The sequence below is a fragment of the Mustela nigripes genome, chromosome 14, assembly GCF_022355385.1.
Source record: "Mustela nigripes isolate SB6536 chromosome 14, MUSNIG.SB6536, whole genome shotgun sequence".
NCBI classification, from domain to species: Eukaryota; Metazoa; Chordata; class Mammalia; order Carnivora; family Mustelidae; genus Mustela; species Mustela nigripes.
In genome coordinates this window covers 21042313-21067966 of record NC_081570.1, presented here as the reverse complement: position 1 = coordinate 21067966, position 25654 = coordinate 21042313, and the positions used below count along the sequence as shown (strand labels likewise).

Here is a 25654-nt window from a genome sequence, read left to right as displayed (position 1 = left end):
CCCGCGCCCGCGCGCCCACCCCTCCCCCTCCTCACCGTCTCCGTCGGGCGGGCGGGCGGCGAGCGGCCAGGGCGGGCGGGCGACGGAGCATGCGCAGAGGCCGCCACGGCCGCTACTGCCACCGCCGCCGCCAGGCCGGGCTTCAACACTTCCGGCCGCCGCCGTCGGCGAGCTGGCGCCTTAAAGGGGACGCGTCCCTATTGCGGGCCCAGCGGAGGATGAACCTCGGCCGGAGGGATTTGAGTGAGCTTTTACCTGAGCAGGACTCTTCTGCTCTCGAGAGTCAGTATTGGAAAGGGGTCTGGGGACCCTAATAACTCTTCTGCCCCCACTTCACGGTAAGGAAAAAGAGGTCTAAATTAAAGAGTCGCTTCATCCACACTCAGAGGCAGAAGCTTGTCCCTCGACTCCTCTGGAGGACTGCCCGTTTCACCTCCCCAAATCCAGTTTTATGGAGTTTACATGTTACACACCTTCAGGGTTATGACCAACTATCAATTCGGAATCAAAAATCTGTTTGAGTATAGGGTCAGTAAGTGGTCACGAGTCCAAGAGCAGACTGCTTGCATTCTGTGAGCCACACGTGTTTGCCAAGCTTTGCCTGGTTGTGAGGTTATGGGTTCAAGTCTTAGCTTCTTGGGGGGGGGGGCGTTGTTAACAGCTCCAAGTGTGTATGTCGCCTAAGGCATAAGGTTGTTGTGAGTATTAAAAAAGGTGTTACTTGAAAAGCGTTTAGGAAAATTTCTGTGGCCGGTAATAGTAACTAGCAAATATTAAGACCTTTCTGTATGGCTAAGCGTTGGGGAAGATGCTTGGTCTCCTATAATATTCCCAGCAACCCTACTAAGCAACTTTTTCTCACTCCCCATTTACAGACTAAAAACTAAACAGGGGCTCCTGGGTGGCTCAGTAGGTTAAGCCTCTGCCTTTGGGTCAGGTCATGATCTCAGGATCCTGGGATCTAGCTCCTGGAGGGGGCGTCTCTGCTCAGCAGGAGCCTGCTTCCGCCCGCTCTCTGCCTGCCTCTATGCCTACTTGTGATCTCTCTGTCAAATAAATAAAATCTTTAAAAATAAATAAAATAAAAGCAAAGCAAAACAGAAACAAACAAAAAAACCCAGGAGAGGGGCAAGAGAAGTTAACTAATTCCTCAAAGTCAAAGTAACCTGTAAATGGTATAGATGGGCAGGCCCTCTATTCAGGCCCTCTTTCCCCTGAGTCCAAGGCTATAATCGCTGAGATGGTTGCTCTCCTTATTAGGAACAAATGGGGTGGTGATATGGAGCACTTTTTTAACAGGAAAGAATTGCTTCCCCATCTTGCCTCCTGTGAGTCATCTCTGCTGGATGTTCCCACCACCATGAAGAGGTACAGGAAGTCTTACAAGTTCTTGATTCAAGGAGAGGCAAGGAGACCCATGAGTCAACAATAGAACTGAATTTGGCTTAGGGATGTTGGCCAACTCTAATCTTGAGCCTCGATTTACTCATCTGTAAAATAGAGATGATTTTCCTACTGTGCCTGCCTCTCAGGGCTGTTTCCAGGATCAAATGAGATGTAGTACCCACATTAGTATCTGTTCTTATCATCAGGATAAGATGATAACTTACACATTATCAGGTGGTTTTGAATATAACAGGGCAGCCTGGAATTGTGACCTATGTGAACTGTTCCTTAGTGGGACCATCTGTATCTTTTGATCATGCATTGAACACTCTGTACATTTACTAAAACTCTGTCCTTCCCTTCCAGAAGCTCTTGGTTCACCTTCTTCAGACATAGAATTGAAAACAACAGAATGGTACAGTGTGATAGATATCCTAGAGGTATAAACTAAGCACTGAAAAAGTTCAAAGGGCTCTCTCTGGAGAATTCCTGAAAAGCTTTAGAGAGGAGGGGGTATTTGAACCTGGTCTCAGAAATAAATCAAAGGGAAAATGGGGAAGAACATTCCAAAAAGCATATGTGCAAAGACAAAGAAGAAATGAGGAGAAATGGGCTGAAGAGGGAGGCTAGAACCAAGTGGTTGTCCTAAGGAGTATGGAGCTAGCCTGCATATTTGGGAACCCAAGGAAGGTTTAAGTTCCTGCCATCTGCACTCCTAACACCCAGCCCAGCCCACAGGACTTGCCTGGACCTCCCTCCCAGATGCTCTTTACCCTACACTCCTAGAGGTGGTAATCTTTTGAAGAGATAAAGTCAGATGTGACTTGCCTGTGAAAAACTCCTTAATAGCCTCCCATTGCACTCAAATAAAACCCAGCACTACCACCAGGCCCACCAGGCATGATCGTCCAGCCTTCCTCTTTCTGCCCTTCACTCAGTGTGCTCCAGACATCCTGAGCTCCTTTGTGTGTTGGGAACCCCCTTAGGGCCTTGTCACTAGCTCTTTCCTCTACCTGGAAAGCACCTCCCTCCAGTTTTCTGAGCTCTTTCTCATCCTTTGTTCCTCACAGGCCTTCCCCTGGCTCCCAACCTAAAGTGGAGTCCCCAGCCACATTCTTTCCCCTCATTGCTGCCCCCAGTTCCATCAGGGTAACTGTCATGTTCATCTAGGGGACAAAGACCACTTCTGAAAAAAGTCCCCTGCCCATGCCTACTTTCTCTCAATCCCCCTGCTTACTTTGATAGCAATCCCCACAATCTGAAATGCCCTAGATTTCTTATTTACCTATTTTGGGTCCATCTGTATCATTTACCCCTCATAGTATTTGGAGCAGAGTTTGTACATGGCAAATGTTTGTTGATTGACTAAATGAGTGAATAATCAGAAAAATCAGAAGGTATGGACTGGGGAGGGGAAAGACCAGGAAAAGCAAGCTATGTCAGTGAGACTGCTATGATCATCCAGCAAGAGAGAGAGGGGGCCTTCTGCAGGACAGAGCCAGAACACATCCTCAGGAAGCCAGTGTGCTCCAGACAGTTTCAAATTGGAACCAACAGGTGTTAGTGACCTACTAGATGTGGGGAAGGAAAGAAAAAGACAATGCTGACTTCCCAGGGAAGGAACAAATCAGGAATAGTTCATTGGGTTGAGGGAAAGTAGAAATGATGAGTCACTTTGGACTTCTTGAGTGTAAGGTGTTTGGAGGGCCATCCAAATGAAGGTGTTCAGAAGGAAGTTGGATTGACTTGTCCAGGCAAGAGTCCAGGGCTGGGATCTAGGAACTGTCATCTGGATGGGATCATAACAGGCCAAGAGTGGATGAAGCCACCCAAGAAGAGAGGGAGGGGGCTAGATGCCCAAAACTTGGGAACATTAAGCTGAGAGGAACCTGCCAGGACCAACCAGAGGTCGTCAAAAATGGGGAAGAAAGGAAGTCCAGAGAGTAGGCAGGGATCTTACAGAAAGGGGAAAGCACCAACCGTATCTGATACTACAGAAAGCTCTGGCAGGGGGAAAGGAGAAGCCACTGGATTTGGCAACTTAAGACTTGTTGCTGATCCTTCCAGGGTGGGGTCACCTCCAAGGTTGGGGAGGAGGCCAGATTGTTGCAGATCAAGTAGGAAATGGGAGAAGTGACAGAACCAGCCAGCGGAGACAATTCTTCAAGATTTTCTATAGGGGTGCCTGGGTGGTACACTCATTTAAGCAAACAACTCTTGGTTTCAGCTCAGGTCATGATCTCAGGATCCTGAGATCAAACCCTGAGCCGGGCTCTACACGCAGTGTGGAGTTTGCTTAAGACTCCTGGGGTGCCTTGGTGGCTCAGTTGGTTAAGCCTCTGCCTTCAGCTCAGGTCATGATGTCAGGTCCTGGAATGGGGCCTTGCGGTGGTCTTGTTGCTCAGTGGGGAGCCTGCTTCTCCCTCTCCTTGTGCCTGTTGTTCCCCCTACTTTTGCTCTGTCAAATAAATAAAATCTTAAAAAAGAAAAAAAAAAAAACTATCTCCCTCTCCCCATGCACCTTGCTTTCTATAAATTAATAATAAAATAAAATAAAATATTTCTATAGAGGGGTGCCTGGCTGGCTCAGTTGGTAAAAGAGTGTGGCGCTCAGTGCTGTGAGTTTGGCCCCCTATGTTGGGTGTAGAGATTACTTAAAAATAAAAATAAATTTTAAAAAACTTTAAAAAATAATAAAATCTTTAAATAAAACAAGCAAAAATTTAAAAAAAATTTGATAGGAGGAACTAAGACATAAAATTAAGATGATTAAGAGGAAAGAAAGTGGGCGCCTGGGTGGCTCAGTGGGTTAAGCCGCTGCCTTCGGCTCAGGTCATGATCTCAGGGTCCTGGGATCGAGTCCCACATCGGGCTCTCTGCTCAGCAAGGAGCCTGCTTCCCCCCCTCTCTCTCTGCCTGCCTCTCCATCTACTTGTGATTTCTCTCTGTCAAATAAATAAATAAAATCTTAAAAAAAAAAAAAAAAAGAGGAAAGAAAGTCTTGTGAAGGGTTTCCTTTTTTCACTTAATCATTTTTCTCATTAATTACACATTCACTATAGAAAATTGTGAAGTGCATAAAAGGATGGAGAAACAGGAAAAAACTTTTATTTAACATAGAGCATATTTCCTTGTGATCTTTTTTCTATTCATTATTTTTCCTTTACCTGGATGAGTTATCTTGAATATACAATTCCATGTTACAGTTTTCCCCCCCAACTAAACACTGTTTCCCAAGCATTGAAGGGGACTTTTTTTTCTCCTTCTCCCTCTTCTTCTTATTCTTTAATATGAGAGACACTTGAATGGCCAGTCAGCTTCTGTCCTCCCCTCCCTCCCCTTGGGGTCTGATTTTTGAGCAGACAATTTTGTTCGGAAGATAGTTCTGTTCTTTTTGGGTGAATAAAAAAAAGCTGAACAACAGAAGAATCAAAAATCACTTTAAGGGACACCTGGGTGGCTCAGTCCTTGGGCGTCTGCCTTTGGCTCAGGTCCTGATCCTTGGGACTTGGGATCAAGCTCCACACTGGGCTCCGTGCTCAGCGGGGAGCCTGCTTCTCCCTCTCCCACTCTCCCAGCTTGTGTTCCCTCTCTTGCTGTCTCTCTCTCTCTCTGTCAAAAAATAAATTAAAACTTTTTTAAAAAATCACTTTAGGGGCAGCTAAAGTTAGGAGAGGGATGTTCAAGGCATCCAGGCCCCCTTGGGGAGACTGTGAGTATGAGCTGAACCCAGGGTTATAGTCAGTTTGGAAAGAGCAGGTTTTGGGGAGGAGGATGGGGGATGGGGTAACTGGATGGTAGACATTAAGGAGGGCATTTGATGTAATGAAGACTGGATGTTATATGCAATTTGATGAACCACTAAACTCTACCTCTGTGACTAATAATATACTATATGTTAATTAATTTAAATTTTAAAGAGTAAAAATTTTAAAAAAAGAAAGAGCAGGGGAACTGAGGGATGCTGGCGCCAGGCCTGCGAAGGGCCTGCTAGCTGCCGCAGAGAGCTCCAAGCATTTGAGAGCTGTATAACCTCCCAGGTCCTTTTATGGACCCAGTTTAAGGGGAAAGGTTAGGAACTTGCCCACGTTCACACATCTGTCCATTGGCTCAGTTGGATTTGAACATATGCCCTTGTGCTCCAGAACCCATGCTCTTCATTAATCCTACCGTGGAGTCCCTGTTCCTGGCCGCACATAGAATCAGTTGAGGTTTTATAAAATACCTATGCCAGGGCCCCACCTCAGATGAATACAGACAAGATTTCTGAACACAGGGGCGCCTGGCTGGCTCAGTCGGTTCAGTGTCAGCCTTCAGCTCAGGTCACAATCCCAGGGTCCTGGGATCAAGCCCCGAGCCCTGCATCAAGCCCTGCATCCTGCACTGAGCAGATGCTCCCCGTCCCGCCAGTGGGGAGTCTCTGATTCTCCCTCTGCCCCTCCTGCTGCTCATGCTTGCTTCTCAAATAAATTAAAAAAAAAATTTTTTTAATTTAAAAAAATAAAGAAGAAGAAGATCTCCGAAGATAGAGTCCAGACATGAATATTTTCTAAAATGTCCCTAGAAGGGGTGCCTGGGTGATGCAGTCAGTTAACCATCAGGCTCAGACTCGGTTTGGGCTCGGGTCCCGACCTAAGGGCCATGGGACTGAGCCATGCGTCAAGCCCTGCCTCAGGCTCTGTGGGGTCTGCTTCAGATTCTCTCTCTCTCTCTACCCCTTTTCCCTTCTCATGGGTACTCTCTCTCTCTCTCTCTCTAAAATTAATAAATAAATCTTTTTTTTTAAAGATTTTATTTATTTATTTGACAGACAGAGATCACAAGCAGGAGAGATGCAGGCAGAGAGAGAGAGGAGGAAGCAGGCTCTCCGTTGAAGCAGAGAGCCCCATGCAGGGCTCGATCCCAGGATTCCGGGACCATGACCCAAGCTGAAAGCAGAGGCTTTAACCCACCGAGCCACCCAGGTGCCCCAATAAATAAATCTTATTAAAAAAAAAAAAAAAAGATATCCCTAGAGGACTCTAATGGTCAGCCCCGTCTAAGAGCCAATCTAATCCTTACTCAGTGCCATGCCATTTTAAACACTTTGTACTAACCTATTTAATTCCCACAAGGTTGGTACAAGTAGTGTCCCCATCCTACAGATAGGAAAACTGAGGTTGCATAGCTGGCAAGTGGTAGAGCCAGAATCTGGACCCTTTACCTCAGCCTGTGCTATGGCCTAACCATTCTGATTTCCTGATACTAGCTGCTCAGAGGACTGAAAGGGAAAGAAGCCAACATTGCTTGAGCCCCTTCTCTGTGTCTGCCACTGTGCTAGGAATTTCCTATAGATGAAATTCCAGGTAAGGAGTGTTACCGTCATTTTCCAGAAAAGGCAAGACACTCAATGAAATTAAATGGCACACTCTGTGTTGCAAGGCTGAGAAGCAGCTGAGCTGCCATTTCCAGTGGGTCCATCCAAAGTTCAGGCTCTGTCCAAGGACAACTTTTCCCCCTTCTGTGGTATCACATCCTGCCCATGCCAGAGGTTGAAATCAGTGCCATCAGGACCGGGCGTGGAGTAGACCTACAGGGATTAGACCAGCTGGAGAGTTTGTGCCCAAACTGGAGAGCCTGCAGCTCTTCTACCAGTCTGCGATGGAACCAGAATGTGGGCCTAGTGTGTCTTGGCCATCTAGTTTGGCAGAGGAAGTGGAAATTCTGAGTTTTATTTGCTATCTTTGGATTTTTTTTTTTTTTTTAATTTTATTTGGGGTCCTGGGTGGCTCCGTTGGTTAAGTGACTGCCTCTGGCTCAGGTCATGGTCCCGGGGTCCTGGGATCAAGTTCCATGTCGGGCTCCCTGCTCTGCAAAGGGCCTGCTTCTCCCTCTCCCTCTGCCTGCCCCCCCCCCCCCCCCCGTTTGTGCTCTCTCTCCTCCTCTCTCTCTGTCAAATAAATAAATAAAATCTTTAAAAAAAATGTTATTTGAGAGAGAGAGAGCAAGAGAAGAGAGTAAGAAGCAGGCTCCCCGCTGAGCAAAGAGCTCGACTTGGGGATCGATCCCCAGACCCCTGGATCATGACCCAAGCCAAAGGCAGACCACTTAACTGACTGAGCCACCCAGGTGCCTCGATATCTCTGGATTTGTAAGTGTCAATAACCAATTTCAAAAAAAAAACAGAAACAAAATAAAATTTCAAGCATCTTCTGGACTCTACCTTGCCCATCTCTGAAGAAGTATGGCCTATTGGTCCCAAGTGGCACTGTCTGATTTCTCTTCCCAGGCACCAACTTCTAGCCTGGAACAGAGCCTCCAGCTGCCTGACCATCTACTTATTTGGCAAAGTCAATATGTCCACACCACATTCATGATTTCTATCCCCACCTCCCCTTAGATCTACCCCCCCACACCTCTTATCTCCTCCACCCCAGAGAATGGTACCTCCATCACTCAGTCATCTTCCAAAGACTACCTCTTCTCTGAATCCCTCCTGGTCCACACCACCATCATTACCTGTCTCTGCTGCCTTATAGCAAGAACCTCCTGACTGGTCTCCCCACTTCCTGCCATGCTGCCTCCCGGGCTCCGCTATTACCTCCTCCAATGGCCTCTCTTCCCCTTAGCATTAACATTGAACTCCTCATCGTGGTCTACAAGACCTTGCAGGAGCTGGCGCTGGGATCTCCTCTTGACTCTTTTCCTGTCACCTTGCTACAGCCTCCCTGGCCTTCTCCAAGTCCCTCCAACACAAGGATTTTGTTACGTTTGCCTGTGCTGTTTCCCCACAGAATCCTGTAATGTCCTTCTCCTGCATCTTTACCTGGCTCCTTTCCATGCTGCAGGCCGCACCTCAGCTCCTGGGCCAGGCCTGCCCTGTTCTCAGTCTCCAGTCACCTTGTTCCCCAGGCACTCTCTCTCCTATCTCCTTTATAGCCCTTACTAACGCTGGCCACATCTTCTTCCTCATTTGTATCCACTTCCCTCCCCCTCTTCCGCTTCCCTTTCTACTTCATCCCCCTCTCCAGCCCTAATCTGCCACTCACAAGCATATATATCCTGTAATGGAAACCCCTTGAGGGCAGGGACAAGGTCTGTTGTATCCAACCTCCAAAACAGAGCCTGCTGCATGGAGAGCTCTCAAAAAATATTTATTAAGGACTGCCCACACTTTTGTGTCTACCTCCCTACCCTCACAGATTACCCTACCCTCTGCATCACATTCTCAGAAGCCAGAATCCACTAACAGATGGGGAGTGAATCAGAAAAAGAGGCAGAGAGAGAAAAGGAGGAAGTTCTGCCAGTGGGTGGGGAAAAAAAAAAATCTGGGTTGAATCTAGATTCAGTCCAAGGAATTACTTACTCCCCTATCCCATAGACCCCTTCACCCACTGTCCACCACCGAGGGCAAACCAAAAGGCTGGATTTCTGGTGTTGGAGTCAAAGAAGAGAAGATTTGAGTCCTGCTGGCTCCTTGAACTTGGATCAGTCTCCATCTCAGCCTTAGTTCCCTCAGTTAAAGGGACATGGTACCGTCTCACAGAGGAGTTGTAGAGAGTAAATTAGGTGAAAAGATTAAGAATAGTGTCTGGAATGTATTAAGCACTCAAGAAATACCAGCTGGTATTATTATTAATACTCCAACTAGGGATGCCTGGGTGGCTCAGTTGGTTAAGTGTCTGCTTTTGGCTCAGGTCATGATCCCAGAGTCCTGGGATCCCCCATCAGGCTCCCTGCTCAGCAGAGTCTGCTTCTCTTTCTGCCTGCTGCTCCCCCTGCTTGTGCTCTTTCTCTCTCTCTCTCTCTCTCTCTTTGACAAATAAGTAAATAAAAATTTAAAAATATATATATTCCAACTAGCACCCCCCCATCTGCCTTGCAGAACTCAGAGCCTGCTCAGCTGCCTCCATTGGCTACAGGACCTCGTTGGGCCTCAGTCTCCTTATCTGTGATGGGGATACACTTTCGAGTACATGCTCCTTACCCTGCACTTGCCTTATACACTGTTTTTCTGGCTAGAGTAAGTTCCCTGAGCTGGTGACCCAGCTTCCAGCCCCAGTGCTGAAGGCTTTTTTTTTTTCCCCAAGATTTTATTTTATTTTTCATTAGTCTTTTTCTTTATTTTCTTTGTCTTTTTATTTTTCTTCTCTCATTTTCTTTTTATGTCTCAAACATAGACCATTTTGTTGATCACATAGAATGGTGCTATATCAACACCAGTCTTTAGAAAGCCTTATTCGAGTTTATTTTTATATTTCAAACAAACTCAAATACCATCTTTTTCATAGGTCTACCCTTTATTGTATTTATAAGCGTGATTCCAGTGTGCTTTTCTTACATTTACTGAGATATATGGACATCCTTCTACATGTGTATGTATATATGAATAGGTGTATGTATATGTATATATATCATTTCCTCTGTTTAGCTTATTCAAATGGTTTTAAGCTTTAAATTTCATTGTCTCCTTTTTCCTATTTTCCCCTGCTTAAGATTTTTTTTTAAAGATTTTATTTATTTATTTGACAGAGATCACAAGCAGGCAGAGGGGCAGGCAGACAGAAAGAGTGGGAAGCAGGCTCCCCACTGAGCAAAGAGCCTGATGCGGGGCTCCATCCCAGGACCCTGAGATCATGACCTGAGTCGAAGGCAGAGGCTTTAACCCACTGAGCCACCCAGGCACCCCTAGGATTTTATTTTTAAGTAATCTCTACACCTGGCGTGGGGCTCAAACTTACAACCTTGAGAACAAGAATCACACGCTTCTCTGACTGAGCCAGCCAGGCACCCTGGTTCCGGAGACATCTTAGGTATATCCAAAATGGGCTCCATGCTCGGCGGGAGGTCTGTTTCTCTCTGTCCCACTCCCCCTGCTGCTGTTCTCTTGCTCACTGTGTCTATCTCTATCAAATAAAATGTTAAAAAAAAAAAAAACTTACTCTTCACCATCTTTTCTTTGCCTTAAATTTTTAAATTTTAATTTATTCATTTGTAATTTTTTAAATTGAGCATTTTGGGGCGCCTGGGTGGCTCAGTGGGGTAAGCCTCTGCCTTCGACTCAGGTCATGATCTCAGGGTCCTGGAATCTAGCCCCTCGGGCTCTCTGCTTGGCAGGGAGTCTGCTTCCCTTCCTCTCTCTGCCTGCCTCTCTGCCTACTTATGGTCTCTGTCTGTCAAATAAATAAATAAAATCTTTAAAAAAATAAAATAAAATTGAGCATTTTAACCATTTCTAAGTGTACCCTTCAGTAACATTACGTACACTCACACTGTTGTGTGGCCATTACAATCACCATCCATCTCCAGAATGTTCTCATCATCCTCAGCTGAAACTCTGTGCCCATGAAACAATAACTTCTCATACACCTCCCCCAACTTCAGCCCCTAGTAACCACTATCCTACTTTCTGTCTCTGTGAGTTTGACCATTTAAGGTTAAATGCAATCACAGGATGTTTGTCCATGTGAATCTGGCTTCTTTTTTCTTTTTTTTTTAAGATTTTATTTCTTTATTTGATAGAGAGAGAGCCAAGTAGGCAGAGCGGAAGGCAGAGGGAGAGGGAGAAGCAGATTCTCTGCTGAACAGGGAGCCCGACGTGGGACTTGATCCCAGGACCCTGGGATCATGACCTGAGCCAAAAGCAGACACTTTACCGACTGAGCCACCCAGGAGCCCAGGGTCTGGTTTATTTCCCTTGGCATAATCTCTTCAAGGTTCATCCATGTTGTAGCAGGTACTTCATTCCTTTTAATGACCAAATAATATTCCATTGTGTGTATATTTATTTATTTTGTTTACGCATTTATCCTTTGATGGTCATTTGGATTGTTTCCACCTTTTGGCTGTTGTGTATAATGCTGCCATGAATATGGGTGTAAAAATATATATTTGAGGGGCGCCTGGGTGGCTCAGTCCATTAAGCATCTGCCTTTGGCTCAGATCATGATCCCAGGGTGCTGAGATCGAGCCTCACGTCAGGCTCTCTGCTCAGTGGGGAGTCTCCTTCTCCCTCTCCCTCTGCTCTGCTTGTGCTCCCTCTCAAATAAATAAATAAAACCTTAAACACACACACACACAACCACCACAAAACCCCCCAAAGAAATGTATCTTTGAGATTCTGCTTTCAATGCTTTTGGGTAGATACCCAGAAGTGTAATTGCTAGATCACATGGCAATTCTATTTTGTGTGGAATTGCCGTACCGTTTTCCACAGCTGCTGTACCATTTTACATTCCCACCAACGTGGCACAAAAGTTCCAATTTCTCCACATTCCTTGCCAACGCTTTAAGTCTGTTTATTTAAGTAATCTCTACACCCAACGTGGGGCTTGAATTCACGCTGGGATGGAGAGATGCACACTCTTCTAGAGCCAAACTAGAGCCAAACTAGTGCTCTGCCAACATTTGTTTTCTGTTTGTTCATGTTTGTTTTAATAGTAGCCATCCTGTGAAGTGGTCGCTCATTGTGATTTTGATTGGCATTTCCCTAAAGACTAATGTTGAGCATCTTTTCATGTGCTTATTGGCTATTTGTCGATCTTTAAAGAGATGTCTAAGTCTTTTGCCCATTGTTGAATTGGGTTTGCTCTATATTGTTGAAGTTCTTGTATAATCTGAATTATGGAAGTTCTTGTATAATCTGGATGGCAGCCCTTATCAGATGAGTAATTTGCAAATATTTTCTTCACTCTGTGGGTTGTTTTTTCACTATCTTGTTAGTAGCCTTCAGTGGATAAAATCTCAAATTTTGATGAATTCCAGTTTACTTATTTTTTCTTTTTGTTATCTGTGCTTTTGGTATCATATTTAAGAAATCTTTACCAAATCCAATATCATGAAGATTTTCCCCTGTTTTCTTCTAAGAGCTTTATAGCTTTAGCTCTTATGTTTAGACTTTTGATACATTTAGAGATATTTTTTGGATGTGGTATAAGAGTTCAAATTCATTCTTTTTTCCCAGCACCATTTGCTGAAAGACTGTTTTTCCTCTACTGAATGGAAAATGGTCTTCGCGTTCCTATCAAAAATAATTTGAGGGGCACCAGGGTGGCTCAGTCAGTTGACCATCTACCTTCTACTCAGGTCATGATCCCGGAGTCCTGGGATCGAGTCCCAGGTTGGGCTCCCTACTCAGTGGAGAGCCTGCTTCTCCCTCTCCCCTCACCTGACTCATGCTCCCCCTCTTTCTCCCTGCTCGCTCTCTCAAATAAAATATTTTTAAAAAATCATTTGGAAAAAAATAATTTGATACAAGAATTTGATGCCAAGACACTTCACTCTATTCCATTGGTCTATATAACAGTGTCTTTATAACAATACCACACTGTTTGACTTACTGTAGCTTTATAGGAAGTTTTGAAATCAGAAAGTGTCGTCTTCCAACTTTGTTCTTTTATGAGAGTATCTCAGCTATTTGGGGTCTCTCGAGATTCCATCTGAATTTTAGAATGGGTTTTTCTACTTCTGCAAAAAAAACTTAGGATTTTTATAGGGATTGCATTGAATCCATAGATCAGTTTGGCTAGTATTGATAATCCTAAGAATAACATTAAGTCTTCCAGTCTACAAACATGGGATGTCTTTCCATTTATTTATGTCTTCTTTAATTCCTTTCAGCAATGTTTTGTAGTTTTCTTTAATTTTTTATTTATTTTCAGCATAACAGTATTCATTATTTTTGCACCACACCCAGTGCTCCATGAAATCCGTGCCCTCTATAATACCCACCACCTGGTACCCCGACCGCCCACCCCCCGCCCGTTTTGTAGTTTTTTTGTGTACAGGTTACACTCCTCCTTCGTTAACTTTTACTTCCTCAGTTAAGTTTATTCCTAAGTATTTTATTCTTTTTGATGTTATTGTAAATGGAATTATTTTCTTAATTTCCTTTTTCGGTTCTTAGTGTATAGAAACACAATTTTCGTGTGACCATCACTTCTTATCAGTCATCTCTTATCCCAGCATTGCAGATATGGACCAAGGGGAGTTAGGGGACCAAGTTTGATTGTTTTTGGTTTTTTAAGTGAGCTCTACACCCAGCATGGAACTTGAACTCATGACCTTGAGATCATGAGTGGCATGTTCTACCGACTGAGCCAGCCAGGTGCTCCCAGGTTTCTTTGGTTTTAAGAGAGGAGCCATGCTTGCATCTCTGCCCACTTGAAGGTTAGAAACACCATCTTCTCTTCTAACAAACTGACACCCTCTTTCTCTCCCCTTAAAATGACAAAGCTTCACAGCCTCTCAAAATCCATCTCTGGTGGTGTCCGGAAGGCTCGGTCAGCTGGGCATCTGACTCTTGAATTTCTGCTCAGATAATGATCTAGGGGTCATGGGATCTAGCCCTGAGTTGGGCTCCGTGCTCAGCGGGGAGTCTGTTTGAGATTCTCTCTCTCCATTTCCTCCTCCCTCTCCCCCCCATACTCTCTCTCTCAAATAAACAAATAAAAACTTAAAGAAAAAAAATCGATCTCCCTGCCCCCATCCACCGGGAGTAGATCCATCACCCTACTGGGAGTCCATGACCTGATTAGAAGCCACTGCTGTTCCATTTTAGTTACAGAAGGTCCTGTGACTTCCTTACACAAGTGGGGTAGGCTTAGGCTACCTATAAAATGGGAAGACTGTTCTTGTCCTCCTTAGGAGAGTGGATGGGAGCAAGCTATCTTGTTTATACTTATATCCTAGGATATAATAGGTGCTTAATAAATAGCAGTGAAGGTACTTGTATATACACAAGTACTTCATGGATTATGAAGAGCTTTATAAATACATACTGAATGCCTTTATGTGCCAGGTACTATACCAGACACCAAGAATGCAAGTGGTACCCAGACAGGTTCCATGCCCTCACATGGGGGATACTCTGGCTGGAATATAAATATTGCGCAACTAACTTTCCATTAATTGTAAGTGCATTAATAACAATTGTGATAATGTTCTGGTGAAAAGTACATGGTGCCAGGAAAGAGTGTAACAGAGTGTCGGGGAGCTAACCTAGTAAGGGGTGGGAAATCAAGGAAGGCCTCCCTGAGGAAGTGACATTCGAGAGCAGAGATACGGAAGAGTAAGGAGGAGTTAGCCATGATGGGAAAGGGAGGGAAAGAGCATTTCCAGCTGGAAGAAAAATCTTTCTGGAGACCCGGAGGCAAGGAGGGAGTAGCAGCTTCAGAGATATCCAGAGAACACCAGTGGGGCTGGAGGCCTGAAGACAAAGAAGGTGGTGAGTCATGGTGACTTATAAGATGTTAAACCAAACTATTTAGGCACCACGAAGGGTCTTCCATTAGGGGAGAGGGGGGAGTGACATCATCAGCTAACACAGAAGGTCAGCATGCAGGAAATCCACAAGGTCAAGTTTCTAAATTAGAGAACTTACTCCATAAACTGATTTCAGATTCTCAGACTTCTATCTGGGTATATATACCTTTTTCCAGCCCTTGATTTTTTTTTTTTGACACCCATACTGGAGTATAATTTACATACCACGAGACCCATCCATTTTAAGTGTACAATTCAAGTGGTTTTTAGTAAATTTATGGAGGTGGGCACCTCTAACCATTACGTAGTTTTAGGATATTTCCTTCACCCTCAGGAAATCCCTCATGTCTGTTTCTAGTCAACCTCTGCTCCTATCCCACAGGCAGCCACTAATCTGCTTTAATTTGCCTTTTCTGGACATTTTGTATGAAAGTAATCATATAATATGTAGATTTCTGTGACTGGTTTGGGTCTGATCTTGTCATCAGTTGTATCCCAGTAACTCTGTGTCTCCATTATTTCTCTAACCTTTTCATGCACTCTGAACTTTCACAGGAAAGAGGAACATATGGGGGGTGCCAGGCTGGCTCAGTCAGAAGACTGTAGGACTATTGATCTCACGGTCATGAGTTCGAGCCCCATGATGGGTAGAGAGTCCCATGAAGGGTATAAATAAATAAAACTTAAAGAAGAAAAAGGAAATAGGAAAATTTGGGTAAACAAAGGGGGGGGGAGCTACATTTTCCCAATAAATCTTTCCTAACACATTCTGCTGTAGTTGACATTCTCCCGGAGCAGTCTGCACAAAACACCTGATTCCTGTCAGAAGACCTGAGCTCACCTCTTGACTCTGCTACTTTCTAGCTATGTGATTTGGGCCTCTTGGAGTTTCTGTTTTCCAGTCTGTAAAGTGAGCCAAATAATGCTACCTACCTCATTGGCTTATGTTATGAGGACTGGGAGCTAATGCATACTTAATATAGGGTCCAGCATTTGATAAGTGCTCCACAGAGGCAACCGTTATCATAAATGTTCCTATGCAATATTTCATTTTTATTTATTACGATGTTTTAAAGTAAGCTCTATGCCCAACATGGGGCTTGAACTCACAGCCCCGAGATAAAGGGATGCATGCTCTACCAACTAAGCCAGCCAGGTACGCCTCTAGGCAACATTTTTTTTTTTTTACATTAAAAAAAAAAAGATTTTATTTATTTATTTGACAGACAGAGATCACAAGCAGGCAGAGAGAGGGGGGAAAGCAGGCTCCCTGCTGAGCAGAGAGTCCAAGGGAGGGGAGTAAAGGGGGGGCTCCCTCCCAGGAGCCTGAGATCAGGACCTGAGCCGAAAGCAGAGGCTTAACCCACTGAGCCACCCAGGCGCCCCTCTAAGCAACATTTTAATGAATACATCATATTCCATTTGTGGCTATCCCTTAGTTGGTTTGACTATAGCTCTTGAATATGTAAGCCAGGAGTCTGTTAACTACAGCTCCCAGCTGTTGCCTAAGAGTCTGAGAATGACTTTCCCATTTTTAAATGGCTGGCAGGATTAAAAAAAAAAAAAAAAAAAAAAAACAAACCAAAATAATACTATTTCATGACATGGGAAAATTACACGAAATTCAAATTTTAGTCTCTATCAATAAAACTTTATTGAAACACATATACCCTCTTGTTTATTTTTTAAATTATTTGTTTAAATATTTTATTTATTTATTCGACAGAGAGAGTGCAAGTAGGGGGAGCAATAGGCAGAAGGAGAAGCAGGCTCTCTGCTGAGCAGGGTGTCTGATGTGGGGCTCCATCCTAGCTAGGACCCCTAGCACTCTGGGATCGTGACCCCAGCCTAAGGCATATGCTTAACAGGACTGAAACACCCAGGTGCCCCAACCTCTTGTTTGCATATTGTCTGTTACCGCTTTGCAACAGAAGAGTTGAGTGGTTAGCAGAGACCGTATGACCACAAAACCTAAAATACGCACCATCCAGCCTCTTTACAGAAAAAGTTGGCTGATACGTGGTGCAGATAATTTTTCACTTCTTATACTTTATAAAAAATACTGCAAGGAGCATCGAAGGCCTGGGAGACCAGCCCTCAGTCGTCTGTTCAGTTTTCTCTCTCTACATCCTGCCACCTGGCTGGTTTCATTCTGGCCGTTCTGGTCTTTCAGCTCTGGGATTGCAGCACATCGGGTCCACCATCCAGGTTTTGCCTCTTCTTAAACAGCCCTTCCCCCTACAACTTTGTCTGGTGGTCTTCTATTTCTTCTTCAGGTTTCAGCTTTCAAGTCTTTGCTTTAGGAAAGCTTTCCCAGAGCTCCCCCTCCCAGCCAAATGTGGCATAGTATCCGGTTTGCTCTTCTCTCCCCTCGCTAAGCCTTGTGCAATCAGGCACTGGGTCTAACGCTGATCCTTGAACAATGCAGAAGTTAGGGGTGCCAACCCCCCAACACGCTCCCCTGTTGTAAAAAGTACCATTACAGGGGCGCCTGGGTGCCTTAATTGGTTGAGCATCAGACTTTTGATTTCGGCTCAGGTCATGGTCTCGGGTTTGTGGGATAGAGGCCCATGTCAAAGCCCCAGTCGGGCTCCAAGCTCAGTGCAGAGTCAGCTTATCCCTCTCCCTCCCTCTCTGGCCCTCATCCTGCTCTCACATGCAGTCCCTCCCTCTCTTCCTCTCTCTCTAAACTAAGTAAGTCTTGGGGCACCTGGGTGGCTCAGTTGGTTAAGCATCTGCCTTTGGCTCAGGTCATGATCCAGGGTCCTGAGATGGAACCCTGGGAGCCTGCTTCTGCTTTTCCCTTTCCCTCCATCCCTCCCCTAGCTCATGCTCTCTCTCTCAAATAAATAAATAAAATCTTTAAAAAATAAAAAATAGGGCACCTGGGTAGCTCAGTTGGTTGGGCAGCTGCCTTAAGCTTGAGTTATGATCCCAGAGTCCGAGGATCGAGTTCCACATCAGGCTCCCTGCTAAGCAGGGAGTCTGCTTCTCCCCCTCATCCTCCCCTCTCTCAGCTCTCTATCTCTCTCAAATAAATAAATAAATAAAACATTTTAAAAATAAGAAATAAGTCTTAAAAAAAAAAATCCCAGTATAACTCCCCACTGAGTTATATGACTCCCCCAAAGCTACCTTCTGTTGACTAGAAGCCTGATAACATAAATAGTCGATTAACACGTTTTTTGTATTATGTGTATTGTATACTACAGTCTTACAATAAAGTTAAACTAGAAAAAAGAAAATGGTATTAAGGAAATCATCAGGGGCAAGCCTGGGTGGCTCAGTAGGTTAAGAGTCTGCCTTGTCAGACTCTTAATTCCAGAGTCCTGGAATCGAGCCCCATGTGGGGCTCCCTGCTCAGCTTGGAGCCTGCTTCTTCCTCTCCTGCCTCTCCCTCTTGCTTGTGATCCCTCTCTGTCTCTCAAATAAATAAATAACATCTTTAAAAAAAAAGAATCAGGGAGGGGCACCTGGCTGGCTCAGTCAGTAAACATGCAACTCTTGATCTTGGGTCATAAGTTCAAGACCCACCTTGGGCACAGACCTTACTTTAAAAAAAAAAAAAAAAATCATAAGGAAGAGAAAATACATTTGCAGTATTGAACCTGTGTTGTTCAAGGGTCTACTGTATATTGGAGCACTAGTACACATTTGTTGTTAGAATGAACCCTTTGCTAAATCTTTTTCCTTTACATTTTCTAAAAATTAACATATAATGTATTATTAGCCCCAGGGTACAGCTTAAATCTTTTTTTTCTTTAAGTTTTTCTTTATTTGTTTCAATAATCTCTAATCCCAAGGTGGGGCTCCAATTTACCACCAGGAGATCTAGACTAGGGTCACATGCTCTTTGGGCCAGCCAGGTGCCCCTAAATCTCCTTTTAAACGTAATTTTACATGAGGATACATTCTTGGGAGATGAGTTTTTTGAAGGTTTTAGATTCTTGTGTCCGTGCTCGTTACCCAGAAAGGTTGCTGGTATCCATCAGTAAGAAAGTGCTAAACTGGTATTTTAAACTATTGCTTCTGTCTTTAAAGGACAAAAGCTACAGAAAGAACATTAACACAGCTAAAGGGATATATAGGGCGCCTCAGTGGGTTCCGATGGGAGCGACTATCCTTCTCCCCTCACTCGTGCTCTTATTCAAAAAAGAAAAAGGAAAGGATATAGATGCCTAGTTAAAAGGGAAGAATTCTTACAAAATCAGTTATGGGTGAAGATGCAATCACCTCTGCAAGCAGACACTTAGGAATCCACGGGGGGCACAATTCAGAGTGCTCTGGAGTAAACATAGAATTTACCTTCCTTAAACCTCAATTCCCTAACCTGTGAAAACGAAAAATAGGGGCTCTTCCTACGTCAGCAGTTATCGATGCTTCTCACATATAGTTAACTTACCAAATTGTCAGCATCTTTTCATTAGCTTAAAGTCTAAACCAGCCCAACCGACCACCATGTAGAAAAAAAGCCACGCTTACATTACCGGTCACCTGAACGTCTAACTTCCATAATACCCCTTACAACTACAAGTCAGAACCAAAGAATAAACTAATTTTTAATTACATAAAGCAAGGGCGCCGGGACCAACGATCACCAGCTGCCCAAGTACCAAAAAATTATGCTTCCGAAATCTCTTGATGTCGATTCCGCACGTAGAGCAATGGAGCTGCCCTACGTGTGCCACTCACGACAGAAGCCCTTTTTGCCTTTTCAGAAACAAAAACAGGGTGGCAGTGCTAGCGAATCCCTCTTTCGATAAAGGTGAAAACATACTGTAAGCAATTTCCTATTCTGTGTTCCTCATATTGAAGGGGGAATTGCAAGACATGCTGATCCGTTGAGCAATACTCACAACAAGACTTTTATGATTTGTCCTTTGCGTTTTTATATAGAAGTAAAGGCAGGTCCATAAATTGATATGCAAATGAAAGCGGTGCTTGCTGGGAAGGGACCGGCGGGCGCAGAGGGAGTGGCTAGGAAGTGCGGTTGTGGGAGACCGCGGGGGAGCTTTCGTTCGTTGCAGTGAGCCTCGGGCCGCACCTGTTGTACGTTAGGTTGGGTACTCGCTTCTCGGAGGCTCTCGGTATCTGAAGACCCGAATCCCATCCTATTAAAATTGAAAACGTACGAACTTGCGCCATCCGTGGCCATCCACCCGGAAGAGGCCCCACTAGGGGAGAACTGGCGGCACAGGGAAAGACTGGGGGCAACCTAATCTGCTAACGGATCAGCAGAACGTAGTGTGTTCATAAAGTGGAATGAATGCCATCTGCTGCGCTGCCAAAGATTGAATTAAACACCAAAAAGCACTGAGTGATAAGAATTGCAGAATAAAGTACAGCATGACGACCATTAACGTGAAAAAAAAAAAAGCAATACGAAATTTGGATTGGTCAAATAAATATCAACAGATTAAAAAAAACTGAGTGAAGGTTAACATTAAAGTAATAAAGAACATACACGTGTGCACATAAAACCCAGTGCTATATATTTTCTAATGCCACTTTATTAACTTTTAGAAAAGGATTTGCCAGAACACACATCAGTGACTACCTCTCTCTGGGAAGGAAGGAAGGATGGGGACCATGACATACAAGACATCAGACTTGCCTGTAATACTGTAATTATTTTAAAAAGCAGGGGCACCTGGGTGGCTCAGTGGGTTAAGCCTCTGCCTTCTGCTCAGTTCGTGATCTCACCTGCATTGGGCTCTCTGCTCAGTGGGAAGCCTTCTTCCCCCTCTCTCTCTGCCTGCCTCTCTGCCTACTTGTCTCTCTGTCAAATGAATAAATAGAATCTTTTGAGAAAAAAGCATAATAGGCTATTTTATTATTGTGAAATTTTATTTTGTGTAACTGAGAATTTTAACTTCCTTGCTTTCTGCATTTTCTCTATAATTTTTAAAAAGATTTTAAGTAAAAAAAATATGGGGCGCCTGGGTGGCTCAGTGGGTTAAGCCGCTGCCTTCGGCTCAGGTCATGATCTCAGGGTCCTGGGATCCAGTCCCGCATCGGGCTCTCTGCTTGGCAGGGAGCCTGCTTCCTCCTCTCTCTCTGCCTGCCTCTCTGCCTACTTGTGATCTGTCAAATAAATTAAAAAAAAATCTTTAAAAAAAAAATGTATTTTAAGTAATCACTACACCTTATGTGTGGCTGGAACTCACAATCCTGAGATCAAAAGTCACATGCTCTCCTGACTAAGCCAATCAGGCACCCCCCTACATTTCATTTTTTGAAGTCAGGTTTGGGGTACCTGGATGGCTCATTCGTTAAGCATCTGCCTTGGGCTCATGATCCCGGGGTCCTGGAATGGAGCCCACGAGGCCTTGATTTCCCTCTCCCACTCCCCCCTACCCCGCCGCTCATGTTCCTGTTCTCGCTGTCTCTATCTCGCTGTCAAATAAATAAATAAAATCTTTAAAAAAAAAAAAAAGTCAGGTTTGTTGATATGTAATTTACACATACTAAGTTCACCTTTTTTATCGCATCGTTCAACAAACTCATATAGACACGTATTCTGCTACCACAATCAGTCAAGTATCAAACATTTCTATCACCCCCAAAACTTCGTCTCCTTTTCTAGTCAACCGTTCTCCCTAGCCCCAATCCTAGTAGTCAGTGCTCTTCTCTGGCCCTGTAGTTTTGCCTTTTTCAAAATGCCATAAAAATAGATTTACTCATATATACTTCATTTTTAATATAAAAACATGTGCTAATTTTTAAAAAACTGAGTAAGTACAAAAATGTGAGAATGTTTTCCCCCAACTCCTATTAACAGCTTAGTGTTTCTGTTACCAGACTGTTTCCTATGTACATATACACAGATTATTTTTTGAAACAAAAAATACAGACTTTCAGGCATTTTACTTTCCTTAATGTATTTTAATGATACACAGAAGTACCTGAACTCTACAAAGTAGAAGCTGCAAGAGAAGGGATTCACATAAATAGCTCTTACACTGTAACAGGATGCAGACTTGTAGTATAAACTGGAGGAAGGCCTAGATGGGGGTACTGTCAGCTGTTCTTGGGGGCTCCTCCTATAATCCACCACTCATCTCTTCAAAACAAATTATTTCACTCCTCTATTCAGCACTCCGATGTCTTTCCATTGTGCAATAAATAAACCCCATATCCTCACCATAGCCTACAAGGTCCAGCCTGAGCTGTCCTCTGTCTGCCTCTCCAAACTCTTTACCTGCCATTCTCCCCACCTATTAAGTTCAGCCACCTGGGCCGTCCTGGTCATTTTGGACCTCAAATAAGCTTTCCTAGCTCCGGGCCCTCCATCACCCAGCTAAATAAATCTGGTATGTACTTATGTATGTATTTTATTTTGGCATTTTCTCTTCCTACATTTTTGTGTACTTTCTGGTGGTCTGTTTTCCCACTCCAGATGGTAAAGGATAAGGATATTTATTGTCTGTGGTTATCTACTATTACATACGCAGCACCTAGCAAAAGGCTTCTCACACAAGGAGCACTCTGTTAAATAAATGGATGTATATTTAAACTGGTCTTAAAAAGAGGAATGGGGGGGCACGGGAAAGGGTGGTGTGCCAGATCCTTAGGAAAATGAAGTGAGCAGTATCAGGGATATTAAGCTAAAGCTGCTCAAAGCCTAATGGTGAAGGGCCCTTGAATCTAAGAATCCGAATCTGGTCGCAGTGTAGATGGTGACTGGGAGGAGGGCTGCTAAGATACAAAGACTAGGAGGGCACTGGGACCCCTGGCTGGCTTAGTCAAAGAGCACACGGCTCTTGATCTCAGAGTTGGGTTTGAGTCCCATGTCGGATGTACAGATTACTAAAAAAATTAATTTAAAAAACAAACAAAAATGGTGGGAGACACCTCTTCCTGATCCCTACGGGCAGTTACTACGGCTCACTTTGGGCTGTCACAAGCCTTTGGACATTCCTGCCACATTGTTCAGGACTGGTTCTTACATGCCTATCACCTGGCATAGGGTAAAAAAGTTATCTCAAAGCATCTGATGGAAAAACAAAAACCATCAGTTTAATAGTTACATACACGATACTATTAGTCTTTACAATTAAGACTTCTGAGTCCAATTGAGACTGCACTTATTAGCTAAAACCTTACTTCATCTCTCACCAGTTTTTCTTTAAAAGATTAAATGATATATCGGAGTTCAGGGGCTTAGCAAAATTCCTGGATGATAGTAAACGCTCAACTAATACTACTAGTTGCCAATCCACAGGTACAAATGGTCTCTCTTGTCTCCAGGTTCTCGTGTTGCCAACTCCCTTGATAGAGTTCAACAGAATTACCTACTGGGTGCTGCGGTCCCAGGTGGGTTTCTCCATTCCGTTATCAAGATAAAGGCACCAACTAAAAATGGCGACCTCTAAACCGTCCGAGGGCGTCAATTACCGGTAGTGCTAGCGATATATATGACAAGCGGAGACGGAAACAAGGGCAAAGCTCGTAACACCTGGGTAGAAGGCGAACGGCTCGCCCACGCTGCCAGTCAACCCCAAGCAAGAAAAAACACAACGGCCGGAGCTGAGCAACAGCCTGCAGCCTGACCACGTGTCAGAAGCCAGTCTGCGCCTGCGCAAGCCAGGCGCGCGCCCGCCGGCCGGAAGAGCCGCGCGTTTCCGGGTTGGAGGCGGGGAGCGGTGCCGGAAGTACTCGGGGAGGGCCGAGCAGTCGGACCGGCTGCTGAGACGAACGCTTCACTGGGGCAGTCTCCGCATATCATGGGGAGATAGACGCTGCTGCCTGTGAGTCTTGGGCCCTGGCAGTTGAGGAAGAAGAGCGGGAGGAGGGAGTCAGGACCCAGACCCACAGTGGGTCAGTGTTTGAAGAACTAGGTTGTGGAGGAGACCGGGTTGTGCGAGGAATCAGGCTGTTGGGACGGGACTGAGGGGAACGGGGCTCGGAGAAGACGCGGCTGTGGGGACCCGGGCTGTAGACGGGACTTAGGGAACGGGGACGGATGTGAGTTCTCCGGCACCTGAGGGAAAAGCGGTGTGAGAGGGACAGGATTGTGAAGACCCGTGCTCCTAAGAGGAGAGGGTCGGAGAGGAAAGGGGCGTGAAGACACGGGCTTCCGAAAGGTAAAAACGGAGCTGTGAGGACTTGGGCTCCTAAGAGACAGAAGCGGGACAGTGAAGATCCAGGCTCCTAAGGAGTCAGAAAAAGGGTAGCGAAGACTTAGGTTCCTGAGGGGCAGGAGCACTCAGAGAACACTTGGGTTTGGAAGGAACAGCAGCGGGCAATGAAGACGGGCTTCTGTGGGGACGGGATCGGGGCTTGGAGACTCCGAAGTACCTGAGGGAACAGGGCTGTGAGGACCCGAGCTCACCAAAGCGGAGAGTGTAAGGGGCCATGGCTGCGAGATCACACTCCAAGGGAAAGGGAGAGAGTTTGGAAAAGATCTAGTGTTTTTTTTTTTTTTTCCCCTTACACACTCTGAGTCCAGAGTGGTAAAGGATGTATTCCGGGGAAGAAGACCCTTCCTTCGCGCTGCCTGCTTGGCTTTGGGCAGGCTTTTCTTGTGTCAGATACTTTATCTAGGAAAGCCCCATGCAAGCATCTTCGTTTTCTGCTTCATTCTTTCGAAGCTCTGATGTGAAGTCGAAGCCGTTTGAACCCAGTTATATACTTGATAAGTGCTTTAAATACCATTCCATTCAACCTTATTGAGCACAGATCTCTGCATCTCAAATCAAAGAATGTTGGAGATAGGAGGACAGGATGGCCCAGAAAGATAATCTTTTTTAAACTCCTGTTTTATATGCAAAGGGGCTAAGGTCCAAAGAGGGTATAGGATCACAGTGAGGTAATGATTGATTAGATCATAATTTTGATATAGTACCCTGCTGTGTCTAGCAAATAGGAGATACTTGGCAAGTAGCCTTGAAAACATGCTTCTAGAATCTTTGCTTTAACCTCAAACTCAAGAAGGAAATTTTTTCCCAAATGTAGTACTTTATTTTGAGGCTTTTTACTGTATTGACATCAATACATTGAATGACACTTAACCAGGTAGGGAACCTTTAAACCAAGCCCCATCTCCCCCCACCCCCCAAATTTAGGAAGCAGTTTTGAAAGTTGCAGATAAATAAGTTGTATCCTGTATTTTTATTATAGGCCTTTACTGGAGATGGCTGCTTTTATTTTATTTTCTATTTATTATTTTTTTAAGATTTCTTATTTGAGAGAGACAGCGAGTACAAGCAGGGGAAGCAGCAGAGGGAGCAGGAGAAACAGGCTGCCCGCTGAGCAGGGAGCCTGATTTCAGCTCCATCCCAGCACCCTGGGATCATGACCTGAGCCAAAGGCAGGTGCTTTAACCAACTGAGTCCCCCTCCCCACCCATCCCTGCACCCCAGATGGCTGCTTTTCAAAAAGAATGTCAAAGATACTTGGACGAGTCACTTCCTTTCAATAATATCTTTTCCTGAAAAGACTAATCAGGCACTATCATAAGCACTTTCAAATATTAAATCATTTAATTATCACTTACAGCCCCATAAGTTAGATATTGAAATTGGTTCAGAATTGGTTCAGAGATTAAGTACCTTGCCTGAAAACATGGTACTAAACCCATGTTATGTGTTTGACTAGCTTTGTTCTACTTTTCTTTCTTTTTTTTTTTTTTTAAGATTTTATTTATTTGACAGACAGAGATCACAAGTAAGCAGAGAGGCAGGCAGAGAGAGATGAGGAAGCAGGCTCCTTGCTGAGCAGAGAGCCTGACATGGGCTCGATCCCAGGACCCTGGGATCATGACCTGAGCCGAAGGCAAAGGCTTTAACCCACTGAGCCACCCAGGTGCCCCTGTTCTACTTTTCTAAGTGAATTCTTCTCCATGTATCAGTTTGCACATCAACAAAATAGAAATAACACACAAAACATATCATTGAATGAAAGCACCTCCCTCTCCCTTAAGACTTCTCTTTATGTGAAGTACTGTAACTTGTTAGGATACTTATATAGTATAATATTTGAGGAGAACTAAATTTTGGTGGTTTTTTATTTTTTTTAAGATTTT

At 44.5% G+C, this 25654-nt stretch overlaps 2 protein-coding genes and 1 non-coding gene across 4 annotated transcripts in view; 1 reads left to right on the top strand and 2 right to left on the bottom strand.

The window, feature by feature from the left end:
* The window catches only part of GMEB1 (glucocorticoid modulatory element binding protein 1), a 36834-nt gene extending 36711 nt beyond the window's left edge, over positions 1-123 (bottom strand). Inside the window, exon 1 of one of the 2 annotated variants that reach the window (XM_059376885.1) lies at positions 36-123. The gene's annotated coding sequence lies outside the window, so the exon portion shown is untranslated. The remainder of the gene's footprint in view (positions 1-35) is intronic. The other variant, XM_059376884.1, reaches the window with a different exon arrangement.
* A 19079-nt stretch (positions 124-19202) lies between these two features.
* Positions 19203-19336, bottom strand: LOC132002383 (U11 spliceosomal RNA). Its single transcript, XR_009399869.1, has one exon. It is a non-coding gene; the product is annotated as a U11 spliceosomal RNA (small nuclear RNA).
* A 3920-nt stretch (positions 19337-23256) lies between these two features.
* The window catches only part of TAF12 (TATA-box binding protein associated factor 12), a 38995-nt gene continuing 36597 nt past the window's right edge, over positions 23257-25654 (top strand). Inside the window, exon 1 of the mRNA XM_059375946.1 lies at positions 23257-23378. The gene's annotated coding sequence lies outside the window, so the exon portion shown is untranslated. The remainder of the gene's footprint in view (positions 23379-25654) is intronic.